Here is a 10671-nt window from a genome sequence, read left to right as displayed (position 1 = left end):
CTGTCAGCTGACCCAAATTTATATTTTTTTTCAACTTTTTAATCTCAGTTCAAAATAGGAAAATTTTTCAAAATCTGAAAAACTTTGCCATGCAGGAAAGCAGTTTGCTGCCTACCTCTAATTGTCAGTGCAGAGCAGTGGTTGTCAGACTTTTGTAGTGATGACCCCTTTCACACAGCAAGCCTCTGAGTGCAACCCCGCCCTTATAAATTAAGAACACTTTTTTATATTTAACACTATTATAAATGCTGGATGCGAAGTGGAGTTTGGTGTGGAGGCTGACAGCTCGCAACCCTCCCCAGATCATAACCTCGTGACCCCCTGAGGGGTTCCAGCCCCCAGTTTGAGAATCCCTGGTGTAGTGATTAGACTGGGTATGCTTTGCCAAAGAGGTATATTTTATAGAAGGCTGTGACTGGAGAGAGAGAAGATGCTTGGCACGTGGGAAATGGAAGGTTGTTAATCATATGGTGGCATGAAATAAGGTATAAAGTTTATAGTGTCAAAAGGAGTAAAAGAGAGTAATTAGGTGAGAGAACTGTGAGGACTGGAAGGAACAGAGTTGTGGGGATTGGGGGGAAGAGGAATGTGTGGAGAAGGACTAGAATATTGAACTTTAAAAAGCTTCAGTGTAATTGCCCAAGGTAAGAGTTATTCTGGTACATGCACTTTTAATAAAGAGAGACCTTATACCACAAGATCAGGCTTGATGTGTTGCATGATCATAACATCTCTAACTTATATCCTAGTGCAAAAAACATTCAACAGAAAGAAGTCTCACCAGAGGGAGAGTCTATAAATTTAAGAATTATCTTTATCACTTTCCTTCAACCTTCAGTGAATTTAGTGGTGGTGAAAGGTGCCAAATTGAAAGCCTTGCGAAATGAAACCCTTTATCAATCCCAAAGGCAGGTAAAGCATGGACCATCGCAGTGCAAACTTCCCTACACCACTCTACTAACGTGCTGCAGTCTGATCCTGAAATGTTTTGACCAAATCTTTTTTTAAGCACAAAATGAAGATTGGCAACACTGAAATGTTTTTCAAAACATGTCAATTTCACTTATTTATTTTGAAAATAAAAACCTGAAAAATTGAAAAGTTTTGTTTTGATATTTTTGAAATGGAATTCTTATATTTTTCAAATCTAAATGACTTCATTTCAAAATTTCCTTTATTTTTTTTTAAACTTTAAGAATGTACTACAATGCTCAAAGTTGAAACAAAATGTTTCATTTCGGGTTAAACAAAACCTTTTTTTTTTTTTACTCAAAATGATTTTTTTTTTTTACTTTTTGGTTTGACCCAAAATAATCTTTTCCCATGTTTTTGTAATTGCCAGCAAACTGAATAATCTGTTATTCATCCAGTTCTGTCCAGAACCCACTGTGTCCTTGGCATCTTTGCTGAGACTGCTAAAAGATGAACAATTAGTATCAAATGTGGCTGTGCTTTTTGTTCTGAAGGAGACACTTCTCCCCTAGAAATTGGACTGAGACCCTCAAATTATTTCAGGTAGGCCCCTAACCAGCTATCAGACAATAATGAATTTCTTAGTGATAGTCATGGTAGTCTGTATCAGCAAAAATAATGAGATGTCCTTGTGGCACATTAGAGACTAACAAATTTACTTGGGCATAAGCTTTTGTGGGCTAGAGCCCACTTCATCAGATGCATGAAGTGAAAAATACAGGAGCAAGTATAAATACATGAAAGGATGGGGGTTGCTTTACCAAGTGTGAGGTCAGTCTATTGAGATAAATCAATTAACAGCAGGATACCAAGGGAGGAAAAATGACTTTTGAAGTGGTAGAGAGTGGCCTATTACAGGCAGTTGACAAGAAAGTGTGAGTAACAGTAGGGAGAAATTAGCATTGGGGAAATTAAGTTTAGGTTTTGTAATGACCCAACCACTCCCAGTCTTTATTCAGGTCTAATCTGATGATATCCAGTTTGCAAATTAATTCCAGTTCTGCAGTTTTATGCTGGAGTCTGTTTTTGAAGTTTTTTTGTTGAAGAATTGCCACTTTTAAGTCTGTTACTGAGTGACCAGAGAGACTGAAGTATTCTCCTACTGGTTTTCAGAATGTTATGATTCCTGATGTCAAATTTGTGTCCATTTATTCTTTTGCGTAGAGACTGTCTGCTTTTGCCAATGTACATGGCAGAGGAGCTATGTATGCACATGATGGCATATGGCACATTGGTAGATGTACAGGTGAACTTCAATCTCTCTGCCTCAGTCCTCCTCTTCTCCAGCAGGCCCCTGCTTCTTCATGTCTTTCCTAGAAATCTGCTCGCACTTCTGAGAACTGTATCCTCTATGGGATCACAGCATATTCAATGAATAGAAATACTTCCTTTTTCTGCAGCTGGTATTATCTACCTTGGGAGTCCTCAGTAGGGTTGCCAACTGTCTAATCACACAAACCCAAACACCCTTGCCCTGCCCCTTCTCTGAAGGCCTGCTCCCATTCACTCCATCCCCCCTCCCTCAGTCACTTGCTCTCCTCCACCCAAACTCACTTTCACCAGGTTTGGAGGTGTGTGCAGGCACTGGGCTGGGGCTGAGGGGTTTGGAGTGTGGGAGGTGGCTCTGGGTTGAGCCTGGGGCCGGGGTTTAGAGTGCACGAGGGGGTGCAGGCTCTGGGAGGGAGTTTGGATGTGGCAGGGGTTCAGGGCTGGGGCAGGGGGTTGGGATGCACAAGGGGGTGAGGGGTGCAGGCTCTGGGAGGGAGTTTGGGTGTATAGGAGGGACTCAGGCAGCAGATTGGGGCGCAGGAGGGGGTCAGGATGGACAACTCCAAGTCCTGTTTGGTGGCATAGGCTCCCTGCCTGGCCTGGCTCCACGCCACTTCCAGAAGCAGCCAGCCCGTCCCTGCAGCCCCTAGGCGGGGGGACCAGGTGGCTCCGCGCACAGCTCCTGCCTGCAGGCACTGCCCCCACAGCTCCCATTGGCCGCAGTTCCCAGCCTGCCTTAGTTCCACTGCACCGCTAGACTTTTATGGGCCGATCTCCCAGCTTGGCTTCAGGAGCCCCTGGGAGATCAAGCCCGATTCCAGGAGACTCAAAGCGAAACTGGAAGGATTGGAAACCCTAGTCCTCAGGGAGTTATGAGTCTGTGACAGGGCTGTGGGAAACCCCATCTACTGTGGGTCAAGTTCTCCCCACATGGCCTCCTAAACCCCAGTCAATATACTCACACTTCTTAGCAGGATACTGAGGCCTATTGGCTAAAGTCAATGTACTTGCCTCTAACAGCTGAGCAGTGCTGCCCAATGGCCAAAGTCAATAGGCTTGCCCCTCTCTGAAGGGCAGTACGGGCTAGTGGTCACAGTCTACAGATTCACCCCTTTTAGCAGGGCAGTAAGGCCTAGTGGCCACAGTCAGTAAATTCACCCCCAAAGAGACAGGGCAATAAGGCATAGTGGCAAGATTCCATAGAGTCATTCCTCATAGTGGGGCAGTAAGTGGCCACAGTCAGTATATTCACCCTTGTCAGCAGGGCAGTAAGGCCTAGTGGCCAGGGTCAGTCAGGATGGGGGCCATTATGCACAAAACGGGGGGTGGCCCAAATAGAAGAGTCCAGGCCCTCCTTCTCCACTGGACACCAGTACAGGGCCTGGTAATGGCTAGAGCACATGCCACTGAGTCAGCAAGGTTGGGCGGGGGTTCCAATCAAAACATGCTGACTCAAAATTCCAGTTCAGTAACTGTGCCACTATCTAATTCACCTGGGCTACTTCCTACCATAGTTCCAACTGCTGTAGTCTGGGTGTCTCTGCTGTCCCTGGTCTCCGCTGTCCCCAGCAAATCTGGACTCTACGGGGCCTCCATGGGTACCTTGGCGTCTGCCTGGGTTGCAGAGTCTCCAGCACCCATGGCCTCAGGCTTCAGCTGACCTTTGGCTGGAGCCAGCAGCATATATCCTTCCTTCCCAGCACTCAGCCCCAACTGAGCTGAGCTGCTCCCTTTTATACTGGTGCACTTGGAACATACTCAGTAGAGCGTAGGGGGGTGGTTTCCTCAGCTCACAATGTTTCCACAGCCCCCATTCCCATCCAGTGCAGGGCGAGTGCGCCCCATCCCAGAGTCCTGTCCATTATTTCCCCAAACTGAGGGAATTAATCTGGAGTTCCCTGTTCTTTTCTATGAGCACGGTAACCCACCTCACCCTGGCATTCTGGAAGTCGCATAGGAAGTCTGACACAGCACGGATTGAGGTTGGTGCTCTCCGCTGTAATCCCACGGAAGTACTCAGTGGCTAGAATGCGCAGGACAATGGTCACTGTAACTGGGACAGAGCGGATGTGGTTTTGTGCGTCCCCTTTGCTTACCACACAGATGTATGATAGTTTCTGCAATGAGCTACTGCTGCAGCTCCCCTTCACTGTGGAAAACTCCAGAAGTCTCCTCCTTCTGTCACCCCTCACTATCATTTGAATTGCTCTCGTTCTCTCAAACTTGTGCTGCCTTGTGTTCTGAGGAGTTTTATTCATTTAAGAGTGAGGTCACTGACTGTGCTTTTTCTGGAGTTCCCACTGCTTGGGAGTGAGAGGCTTATCAGTACCTTCTGATTTGTCCATATCCCTAGCATGTCTAGACCAGTCGCACTTAAGTGAATATGTGGAAATCACCGAGCACTTTTGAAAATCCTGACTGAGTGACTCCCCACCTTAGAACAGCCCCTTGCACTGCTTACCCCAGAAGGCACTTGAGGATTTGTTCATGTCTAAAGGACTGTCTGGAAATCTGAGATAGTAAAAACATGTGCCAAGACCTATCTGAGCTGTACAATTGGCATCTTGAGGCATGCAACATTTTGCAACATCTGGCATTAATCACCTTGTGCCTCAGTTTCCCATCTATAAAAGAAAGATAATAATACTTCTCTGATTAACTGGAGTGCTGTATGCTTTTGGATATTTACCATCAATAGGAAGACGCTGTGATTCTTTGGAGATGGCAAGACAAATAAGTATATGTAACTTAGATATAATGGAAAGATGCATACTCCTTCCTATATCCCCTTTCTGCCCCATTTCTCTTTGAAAAGCTCTTTCCATTCTGTTTGTGTTTGGATTTATGGTGCTAATATTCCCACACAATTCCATCATAAAATGTGCTGGTAAGATCCAAGTGGCTTAATCTGTCAGAGATGAACATCTTGTCTGGAGATAGCTCTGAAAGAAATTCTCCCCTTACAAACAAGTAATGAAGTGAGGATTTCACAATCATTTTGGCTGACACACATTATTGCATTTTATGTTTTAATCTAGAGGTGCCTGAAAGGAACAGAAACCAAAACAAGGGGCTGGGAACTAGCTTGGTTTACTAGCTGAGAATCTGGCCTCTACAGTTGACATCAGTGTAGTTCCATATCAGCTGAGAATCTGCCTCTGATTTTTTACTTTATTTTTTTTCTCTGAGTTGCTTGCCTGGAGCTCACACAGTGATTTTGTCACTTTTCACTAAATACGATGTGTTCTTTTTTCTAGAGGGATTCCAGAACTATCTTTTTCAATCTAATATTTTAAATAACACTTAATTTAGATTCCTCTTGTTTATCAGGATCCCCCTACTGAGTTGCTGAACACCTTGATATAGATGTCATCCCCATCACAAAGACAGCAGAACCACTGTAGTCATCACTTTTTAAACATTGTTGTGTCAAGCAATGTGTTTGGATCACTACCCAAAATTGACTACACTATGATGCCTTATTATTTATCATCGTATAATGATTCAAGGTCATATGTTACGACAACTGTTACCATGTCATAAGAAAAATTCCTATCACCATGTGACAGCACATCCTCATAATATCACATAACATGTTGGAATGACACAAATTCTTTGACACTGAGCTTTCTGCATCTGGGAGAGTTTTTCCATTCTCAGCTCAATAACATTATCAGGAAGAGAGCTAGAGAGCTGATCCAGAGATCACACAGAAATCTCTGAGCATCTTATTGCCTGCCTCCTTTCCTAATGAGCTTAACTCTCACACTGATGCTCAGAAACTGTCTTTCTTGATGGAGCACACAATGAGAGATCATTAAATGATTCTATGGTTGATTGAGTGTATATTAACTAAGGAATTATGAGCAGTCATTAGGATGCCAAAACAGGAAAAACTGATCATGAGACATATGACTGAGGCCTCAATTCATGCTGTTTTCTCTGGAACTTTAACCTAGGATTTGAAACAGTTCTTATCCCTTAATCCCTCATTAAGGACACAAACTGCTGTACTACCAGAGAAATGCTTCTTTCATCTGCACATTCCACTTCATGCTGTGATTTTTTTTTCCTTTGGTCAGATTTCTCTTCCTAAGTCAGGTCAGGCAGGATCAATACTCGGATAAGATATCTTCAGGAAAATCCAGGGTTCATCAGGAAATGTTTTGGTGACTTAGTATATCAGAGGGGTAGTCCTGTTAGTCTGGATCTGTAAAAAGCAACAAAGAGTCCTGTGGCACCTTATAGACTAACAGAAGCATTGGAGCATAAGCTTTCGTTGGTGAATACTCACTTCGTCAGACGCATGTGGTAGAAATTTCCAGAGGCAGGTATAAGTATGCAGGCAAGACTTAGTAGGTAACTTAGTAGATGATGTTTTCCCTCTTAATCAGTCCTGAAGCAATACCCCAGAATGGTGTTAGGAAGGACTGTGTCATTTGAAGGGCCACTTGTAGGGTGCTGGCTTGTCCCCAGCCCACAAAGAATCCAATCCTACACTCGGAGTCTCTTTTCCATACAGTTTTATTTATCAAACATACAAAAAACAAACACAATTCCTCAGCCCGCTCTGGGCTATAGCTCCCAGGGGATTTTCCCCTTGCCTCTCTCAATTCCTCCTGCTTCAGGGCCTATTTCAAGATTCTCCCATACTCTGTTAACTGAGCACTGCCTCCCATGGCTCTCTCCCTGGACACTCATTTCCCCAGAAGATTCCCTTTGCTTTGCCTCCCAGGTGACGCTGGCACCACACTCAGGGAAGTTCTGGCTGCTCCTGCTCCCGCTACCTGGCCTGTCTCCTATTCCAAGGAAGCAGGCAATGAGAGCCCCTTGTCTGCTCTCTCTGCCCCTTTCCTGACTGATTCTCAGGCCTGGCTCATGAAGGGCCTAGGTACCTCTCTTATAGCCCGAATGGGAGTCAGCTGACCAGTCACAAGTGCACTGACCTCTTCCCTCATAAAAACCATCTTTTAGCAGAGATATAAAACTAGGATCTGCTGCTTGGTGGCCATTACAATCTCTTGTCACTTTTCATACAGGCTCCTCATGTCCTTGCCAAATTCCAAAATTCCAACTTGAAAAGTTACATTCTTTTTACCTACAATGTATCTGTAGTTTCTGTAGGAAGTTTTTTACTCCCATTCCTACTTTAAATTGTTGTGTAGTGTTGCTGTGCACCATTATACCATGGCTGTGTAACACAGCTCCTGAGTTTCAGTCTTACGGTAGTGATCTCTGTAATAATACATATTTGTAAGATGCTTTAGGATGAAAGGTGTCATATCTATCTATCCTGTTTATTTAGCTGCCATTATCATTGTATCTGAGTGCCCCACAATCTTAAATGTATCTGTCCTCATAACAGCCCAGTGAGGTAGGGCAGTGCTATTATTCCCATTTTACAGATTGAGACCTGTAGGACGGAGAGACTAAGGCCCAGATCAAAAGTATTTAGGCACCTAACTTCCACGGAAATCAGTAGAAGTTGGGAGACTAAATGACTTTGTGAACCTGGGCCTAAGTGACTTGCCCCAGGTCGCAAAGGAAGTCTGTGGATAAGCAGGGAATTGAACCCGTGTCTCTCAAGCCCCAGGCTAGCACCTTCAGCTATCCTTCCTCTTGTTAAGGTTGTGGGATTCTGGATTAATCTAATTTCCTCTGGAAACTTTTAATGTTGAAAGGCTTGTGGAAATGGGTTCCACTTTCACTTTCATAGTTTGTAGGGAAACGAAAGATCTCCCCTGCATACACTTCATATAAAATGATTGTGCATCCAATATGGGATGTGCCCCAAAGATTCATTACCCTCTCCAAAATCTTCAGGATGTCCCGTGCTTACAGGTGTAATCAGATACAATTGATTACACTTGTGGTTGGGATAGCAGTAAATAATATTTCACAAGTGCACCCAAAAATGCTAGGACTGTCTGAATCTTGAACAGTTCAGGGACTGGGGAAAGAAAGATAAAGTTTGGAGGGGAACTAGTCTGCACTGAACCGAAGTGACTTTCAATGTCCGGATGAAAATTGATTTTGATTTGACTGAGCTAGAAGCTTTTGAAAACTGCACTTTGTGCCTTTGCAGCATGTTTGGTATGAGCGTTATCACTTTTCTGGCAATGTTCCAAGTTCAGTCTGCCTCCATTGCACACATAGGCTGTCTCTCTGCTAAGGAATTTTTACAGAAATTGTAACCAGCTGCACCAGTGTTAGCAGCACTGGGAGCTCTCATGAAGATGGCTCACTGTGTCTGGCAGCTCTTTTCTGCACCTTGTCAATTAGACTTGCTCTGAACAGGTTTAACTGACATGGTGCTGAAAACAGCTGCCAGAGCTGGACAGCGGCGTGTGCTGCAGCTGTACCAGTATTAGCAATGGTAGAGGTTTTTTGTAACAGTCCCCTAGCATAAACAAGGACTAAGCTGCCAACATTATATCCTTTAAACATTTTATCCTGGGACAATTCTGTGAAGAGGCCAGGGCTTTGGAAACTGCTGAGGAGAAGGATTTTGATAGGACATGACGGGGCTTTGGTTGGTCTAGGGAAGTGTTGGGGGAGGATGAGTGGGTGTCACCAGGTGGGAGAAAGTATGGGGAAGATATAAGTGTGTTCAGTGGGTTTGGGGGGATCTGCAGGTGGCAGAGAGAGAGGTTTGGTGAGTGTCAGGAGGAGAATTGCTAGATTGGGAAGCTCTGGCAGAGATACGATGGAGGAACTATTTGTCCCAGCCTGGAAGGCCCAATTGGAAGCTGGAGGAGGAGCTGTTTTGTAGCAGCAATCTTTTCACCTCCAAGAAAACAACTAGTAGTTCAGTTCTAGCAAAGGAGCTTCTGGTTGTTTTCCTGGAGTGGAAGAGAAGCTCCCTGTATATACTGAGAGCCCAGGAGTCAGGACACCAGCTTCCCTTAAAAACCCAGGAATGTCCAAGCAAAATTGGGACTGTGGGCAGATGTATGTATATGTGTTCATTCTTCAGTGAGTCCCTTAAATTTCTCCAGTGTGGCCTAGAACAATGTTAATGAGTCTGAGAAACAGGATCTGGTAAAAAGGATCCTCTGTCTCTGGTTGGCTAGGAGACTCTGTCTCATCCTGGTGGACAATGACCTGGCCATGATTATGCATGCCTTTGTCCCCTCCCATCTAGATTACAGCAATGCAGTATACCTGAGCATGAACACATAAGTCATTGGAAAACTCCAACTATTACAGAACACTGCAGCATTTTTCCTCAGCAACATGAGCTATGATGACACATCAGCCTTGTCTGATGCTCTTTACACTGGGCTCCTCATAAACTACTGAGTCAGGTTCAAGGTGCTCCAAGGCCTGAGTCCAGAATAGCTAAAAGATCAATTAAAGCTCTAGGATGAAGACAAGGTCAATAACTTCATTCCTCAGGCACAATGGAACTCTCTACAATAAGCGTAAAGCTCATCCATGAAGGAGACAAAACTTTCTAGAAAGCTGGTCCCAGCTGTTGGAACTCCACAGGAATTAAAGAGCATCACAAACCTTACCACCTTCCGCTCTAAATGCAAGAGTCACTTCTTCAACCTGCTTTCTCTAACATGAGCACAGAGCAGCATGTACATAAAAAAACCCTTACCAAAACACTTCACTGCACACACAATTCTCTGCTTGGGAAGAGGAGGAGAAAAAGAACAAACCATTCATACCAGATGACAGGCACATTGCTTAATATGCTACACTTAGATACCTCAGTGGTGAAGACAGCATAAGATCCTATATAGAATAGAATAAAATAGAATAGAGGTTGGCAGCTGTGGCCAGAGAAGTGAGTGAAAAGCCAGAATAAGGAGACAACCATGATTTTCCTAAATAACCACAACAGTTAGGTTGGAATTTGGACTACACACCTAATCAGAGAGTAAGGACACTTTCTCTCTCCCCACCCCCACAGGCTACCTGGGCCTTGGGGTCAGACATGCAGGAGTAGATAGATGTTAGTATACTGAGCATCTACACCATCATCTATCACAGACTTTAAGGTACTACCACAAATGAGCCCTAATTCCATTAATGTATAGAAGAGAACATCATCTAGTGGAGTGCAAGGGACTGTGTTTTAGGACAAGGGTATTCTACTACCCCTTTCTGTTACTTACTTGCTGTATAACCTGGGGCAAGTACCGTATCTGCCCTGTGCCTCTTTTCCATAACTCTAAAATAGACATGATAGCAACAGGTGTGTTGGGGGGCTTAATTAGTGTTTGCAATATGCTTTGGGTTCTTCAGATGAAGGGACTGAGAAAGAGAACATTGCAGAGTTTATTGGCCAGATCCACTTTCCAAAACAAGATACACAGCTGAGTTTGAGATACACAAAGGTAAAGATGTTAAAACATAAGGGGAAAAACAGGTTAAGTATAAATACAAGACTGTCATCTGATAGTCTCTCTATACTTCTGA

The sequence above is a fragment of the Gopherus evgoodei genome, chromosome 4 (genome assembly GCF_007399415.2).
Source record: "Gopherus evgoodei ecotype Sinaloan lineage chromosome 4, rGopEvg1_v1.p, whole genome shotgun sequence".
Classification (NCBI taxonomy): Eukaryota; Metazoa; Chordata; order Testudines; family Testudinidae; genus Gopherus; species Gopherus evgoodei.
The sequence above is the reverse complement of the archived record's forward strand: the minus strand, read 5'-3'. Positions refer to the sequence as shown.